A 6,615-nucleotide genomic window follows, 5' to 3' on the forward strand; every position below is an offset into this window, starting at 1 on the left:
TTACTATAAATACATCAAGATTATTAATACCTACTTTTTATTAACCATTAAATTATTATTTTTTTATTTCACTAATATTTTATTCAATATACGATTCTTTCACTACACTGATAAATTTTCATACCTATAATTCTATATTCTATTCCACCAAATCATTCAGTCAATAGTTCGTAACGTTATAGTACTAAATCTCCATCAAGTTAGTAAACCAACTTTTTACCATACTAAATTCAATTGCCATTCTAATCCCTCCATAAACTCGTAGTGATGTGCTAGGTTTGACACGACAAATGTTCTGGGCCAGCACTGCGATGTAATAGCGGTGGCAATAGATCTTCCCACGCCACTCTCATTGCGTTAGTGCCAACCTCACAGTAAAATGGTTCCACATTCGGCCATTATGTTTCTGAGATGGAATAATTAGAAAAAATATTTTTAATTGTAATTATTAAAAGGCTTTATTAAGGTTTTGCTGGCTAAATATAGAGAGAATTTCCCATCCTCAAACCTACCACTATAACTCCTGTAAGCCAGGATGAGCAGTGGCACGCATTTTATAACACCGAGCGGTGAGGCTCGGCGAGTCTCAAGGAACACTAATTTGTCTTTATCACGCAACGAAATTAATCAAATAGAAAAATAGAGGGGGATTTGGAAATACTAATTGTCCACTTCCCTGGTTAAAAATAGACACTATCAGTGTTTTAAATAATCATTTGCTACTGCGAAATATGAGATTCAGAAGCAAAACACCAATTAACCCAATAATTAAAAGTAATAAAACCCTGAAAAATAAATAAAATGTGGTTTGATTGATCCACTTTTTCCTACTTCACTTCTGTAGTTACTTAATGATTGATTTGCAGTTACTGTGCTTTCAAATTTGAAAGCTGAAACAATTAAAGATACTCCATTCGACCGCTCTAAATGCAGACGGCCACGTTCAGTTCTGACAGACCCACAGGACGATATCACTCTGGCTATTCGTCTTAAAAAAACATTCCGAAAACTCCCACACTCCCCAAGACCGCAATTCCGTTCTTGCCGCGTTCCCCGTTCCCCGTTCACCTGACCTTTCCTAAATTTCAAAGTTCTAAGCAATGAATAAAGTGTTTAGTATGCTCATCCCTAATCGTTGATTTCGCATTCTTTCCCAATGGCCGTCCTGAAGCGAAGTTCGTAACCCGCTAATTGGTTGCCCACAGCATGGTTACTTAATTTTTCAAGGGTTGCGATCGCCCAAAGCGCTCACCCAATAATCCGATATGTTTGTATAATACCCATGTCAGGCTAACAAACGTATGTCAAATTAAAAAAATGTAAGATAAAATAAAACAACTTTGTAAGTGAGAAATAGTTTGAATTTTATTGCTATTAGATAAATATAAATTCGTGTGTGACTCACAAAGTATTTTTTGGACATTATAATTAATCTAAAGCTAGCTTACGCAACGACTTGCTTAACATATTTAGCGCTAAACAGGTTTAAAATTTCGTGCTGTCTCATCTTTTAAGAGTTGAGGAAGACAGCACCATGGTTAAAACATATTTACCAGTAATCATATTTAGTGAGTCGTTGTGCAAGTAACCTAAGATTTAAATTAAATACATTTGCTAAACTTAACCCTAGGTGTAAATACTATAATTGCAGGTTATAAAAGTAAAAGTAAGATAATAAAAATATTGCGCACATAATCCCTTCATAGCAAGCGAACTCATTACACTAATTACAATTAACATTTTGTTTTATACTAAAGTTGAAAGGAAGTTCTGACAATGAAAATAGTTTTACCTATTATGCGTTGACTTGAACACCTAAGTTATTAATTATCTAATTATATTGGTTTTAATATATTTTAATACGACATGCAAAATTTACTAATACTCTCTATTCTTTGATTATACTTAAATAAAATTTCTTAAATTATATGTAAGTTACAAAAATATATTAAATTACATATTAGTGCTTATATTATTTCGAACAAAAAAAGTCTGGCAGGAATAAAAGATGCCTAGACCTAGGTAGGTTTTAATAGCAATCTTGAAACTCTTGCTATTTCGAAAATCTGATAGAACAGACGATAATCAACATTGGCTATATTAGACTGTATATATGTAATACTGAATAAATGAAGATAATAATTAAATACTCCGTTTTCAGTGACGAATAATAATGATATTAATTGAAAAGGTATTGGGAATTGAACAATTGCCCTATCATAATATGAGCGACTCTACGACGATTGTCTAGTATGACAAAGATCATTTTATTACTTAATATACTAAATGTATCCGCCATCTTGAAAAGTATCATAAATATTAATCACAAGACTATTTAAAAAAATCTTAAAAAAGAACTCATCTTTGGATTAAGACTAGAATAGAGTTCTGTTAAATAGTATTTAATTCTCTACATATAAGGACTAATTTTCTCCAACTTATTGCTAGTGGTTGGAAGGACGTTTCTCGTACTTAATATCACCGCCTCTATACGCGTATTCCCGTAATAATTTATTGATTTCTTGTGACGTCAACGCTCCACTCAGCTGACTGCCTTTAGCCAGAAATATCTTGAGTAGCACCTTGTGTAGGTCGTGGGCTAAGATCGGATTTGTCTCTTGAGACTGGGTTGATAGGTCTGATGTCATTCTGTAATCAAACAGGTTATATTATGCTTATGTTTTATCTAATATTAGTAAAGTCATATTTTTATTTGAGCAAGAAAATATACAATATAAATGAGATTAAAGTTAAGTAAAACTTAATAACGATAGTAATGAAGAAAAAACACATATTTTAGATGGTATTTAGTCTTAAATTTGATCTCCAAGTCGGAAAATTTGCTTATATATTTTTTTTATAAAATACGCATAATACAAAAAGGTTTACATGCAGGTGTAGACTCAAAGAACACATAGTCCAGTATAATGGTTCCACATCTTACGTGCTACAAGCCCTTATTCTTCAGTCTATTGTAAATTAAAAGGGCAATTTGAAGTTTTTATACCACTACGAAATAACCGTGAATAGCCCTTCCTAAAGGTCACCATGCAAGCGCTAGATAAATTTTAAATTACCAATGTCATTAAAATTAAACTATTTTTCGGATTTTATCGCAGTTTTAATGTTTTAGTTTTCTCCCGAAGTTTCGAAGACTGCAGCCTTCGCGGAGGGACTAGTCCTAATAAAAATAATTAAATTTTAATGTCTAACATTCGCGTAAACATAAGTAATCATTATGACCAATGTCATTGAAATGCTCATTGATTAGCTATTGTGAGTGATCTATGATGGAAGTAGATATTGCCCGTGTTGAAGCAGAATGTTCTGTGCCCTTTAAATTATACCCTGAATCATCCAATTCTACAATAATTCCTTAGGGGACGAATTAGGCATGTGACTGAGTTTACACTCTAACAGATTTTAAATTATTATCTATCTATACCTATAATGAAACTATTCATAAGATCTCGGTCTGTATGTGATCGATTTTCTCAAAATCTACTGAACGGATTTTTGTACGGTTTTTACTAAAAGATAGTACATTTTGTGGGGAAGGTTTAAGTTAATAGTGCATTACGGTTTTATGAAATATAACGATAACTGTTGGTCCGCCTGCGTATCTGTCCGCCTGTCCGAACGCGATAAACTGAAAATCTACCCAACAGATTTCGATGAAATTTGGTGTGGAAATTGAGACCCTAGTATATAAGCTTTTTATCCCTAGACAATATATATCGGGACTTTTATGACAGAAAACTCTTACACGCGGGTGAAGCCACCAGCAAAAGCTATATCATTGAGGGTTTAAATGAATAAAATTTTACTCAACATAAATTTACACAACCATAAACAATTAAAACATTCTTTCCCAGAATAAGTCCCATTGTCAACTTGGACAGAATAAAAAATACCATACTTTATTTCTTTACAGTTTCGTTTAAACATTTTTAACTTTAATATAATAGGTATAATGAAAGCAGTTCAAAACTTTCTCAATGCGAAAACATGTAACGCAATACATTCTTGTTACGAAGTTCTCAAATAATACGAAGCCTTTCGAATGATTCCAGTTATTTCTATTTATGGCAAGAGGCCTTAAACAATTAATATTGCATGTATAAGCGTTTATGTCTGAAACGAAACTAACAGAGACCACATCAAAATATACTTTATTCAGTACCTATATATTTATATATGTATATAGATATATGTTTATGTGCTCGCGTATATTTGGTTTCTTTTTGATTAATTAGTAACGACCTTGTACGCCATGAACTACCCATTCTTGCTATTTCTCTTCCCCATCCCATAGTTATCAGTAAGAGAGGGCTTCAAACCATAAGACCGTCAATTGTACCATATTTATTTATTTATTTAATTACACTTTATATACAGAGAAGTATATAGGCGGATTAATGCAAAAGGCATTTTCTACCATTCATTCAATTCTTAAGGTGGTGCAGAGATAAACAAGGTAGGTACTTCTGTAAATGGTAATTTTTTTTATTAAATGTATATGTATATATTTATATATAATAGAATTATTAAAAATTAATAGACATTACACATATAACAATAAGATAAATAAATAAATATACACACAATATATAATGCATTGTAAATTATGTAAATAATATCATATCATTATCTTTATCATTTTAAATACAGTATTCTTATGTGTACAATAAAGTTACAAATAAAAATAAATAAACAAAATTAAAACTAATATACATATAACATTGAAGCCAGTGCGAAATCTAAGATTATGAGAAAACATCAGGGTGACGGCAGTGCGCTGCCACGGATTATTAACCGACTTAAAAAGGAGGAGGTTATCAATTCGACGTGTATTTTTTTATGTCTGTTACCTCAGAACGCGCTCATTTATTATGTGGTTCAGTTAGTTTAGTGTTGCATTTACTCACGAGATGTCGCTAGTCAAGCATGCTCATTTGTCGCGCCATGTGTTTATTAAAAAAATATTACATAAATTAACAAAACCTTCAATTCTCATAATATCTGTATTCCAAACCATCCAACATACTACTAGTTTAAAAATAGACAATCATTTATATTGGTAGCCCAGCATTTAAACGCGCGATAGTAATTGTCCAATGCGGGTCAATTTGAAGGGGACTTCGCCCATGGATACATATTTGGCCCGATACTATATAATTTCGTACGTAATATAGTTCGGTCGTGGAATAGGATCAAAATTACTGTGACGGCAACATTAGCGCTCAATTGAATAGGACAATAGGAATGGCGAGACTGGGACCTATTTGGAAATACGGATATTATATTTTATGCATGTATTTACTTAATTTTAGTAACGCAATGTCAAAATTACCCTGTATAAGATTATATGCACACGTCGATGCCTTAAAGCGAAATATTACTTCACATGATGATTGCCTACCGTAAAAATAATAGCAAAAACACATGAATGTCAATGGCTAATTGTCATTTAATTGCAGCTTAATTTCAAAAAAGTAATTTCAAGTACAATAATGATGTAAAAATATATAAATGCACCTTAATTATATATCGAACTTTATAACTTAAGTATTAATCCCGGTCTTGAGTACCTACACTTGAGTGTAGAGTCTGAATCTAGAGTCTATACTTAACCTATAGATAAAACGTGCGATTTTTATTCGCTGTAATAGACAGTTGGTTTTTATATGTATTTAAAAAGATATTAATTATATTTTTATACATAATTATAAGTGTTTTCTAAAATTGTAGTTGAGTACTACGATCATTTTTTTATTTGTGAAGTTATATTTGTGATTTAAAATGTAATTAGACTTATTTATAAATATTTAACTAGTACTACGTGACAGATACATGGTAACAACATAAGTACTTAATATAATTAAATATAATATTCATATTTATAATATAATTCAAAATTATTGTAGATAATAATTCAATATATATGAAACCTCAGCTTATAATTAAGAAATATGAATTAATTCAACTATTTTCAATGTTTAAAAAAGATAACATAATGGTAAAATAACGAACATGAAATAAAAATGCTTATATGGCCAAACATCTTCTCAAACAAGAATAATAAAAATTACGTTGCCACAAAGCAGTATTGTGTCACAATAATGACTAAAAGTATCAAGACTCACTTGTTAATTAGGTCACCGCCCAAGCCAAGGTGTACCAAAGAAAAAACACGTACCGCCCCACAATATCTTACGATTACACCTTTAATATTACGAAAAAACACAACCACACTTCCACAGCGTTCAATCGTTCACAATTTGACGACAAAATGCCGGGGAAGGACCGGCGAGTCATTCAAGACCACTTTTTTTTTCAAATATCAGAGTCAAGCGAAAATGGACTTCATGTTGATGTGGGAGAATTCGTTTTTGAACGTGCCACAGTATTTTAAGGGTGCATCTGGAAGCCGCCTGTTTCCTATTCGTACTTCACTCCAAACATGTGGTGTCGACAGATACGTACTCAGTGAATTTTTTGTGTGGACTAATTAATATAATTATTTTTACATAAGTAATGGATATCCCTAATCTATAGTTTTTCCGTTGACTAATTGCTTTATCGGTATGTAGGGCAAAAGGTCATCTTAAAGTT

At 31.7% G+C, this 6,615-nt stretch overlaps 1 long non-coding RNA gene across 1 annotated transcript; it reads right to left on the reverse strand.

Moving 5' to 3' along the window:
* Nucleotides 1-1,508: 1,508 nt before the first annotated feature.
* On the reverse strand, nt 1,509-6,364 carry LOC119188895. The gene is made up of 2 exons (XR_005112146.1): nt 6,147-6,364; nt 1,509-2,649 (listed from the first exon to the last, which is right to left on the reverse strand). It is a non-coding gene; the product is annotated as an uncharacterized LOC119188895 (long non-coding RNA).
* Nucleotides 6,365-6,615: the final 251 nt, after the last annotated feature.

This window comes from Manduca sexta, chromosome 10 (assembly GCF_014839805.1).
Source record: "Manduca sexta isolate Smith_Timp_Sample1 chromosome 10, JHU_Msex_v1.0, whole genome shotgun sequence".
NCBI classification, from domain to species: Eukaryota; Metazoa; Arthropoda; class Insecta; order Lepidoptera; family Sphingidae; genus Manduca; species Manduca sexta.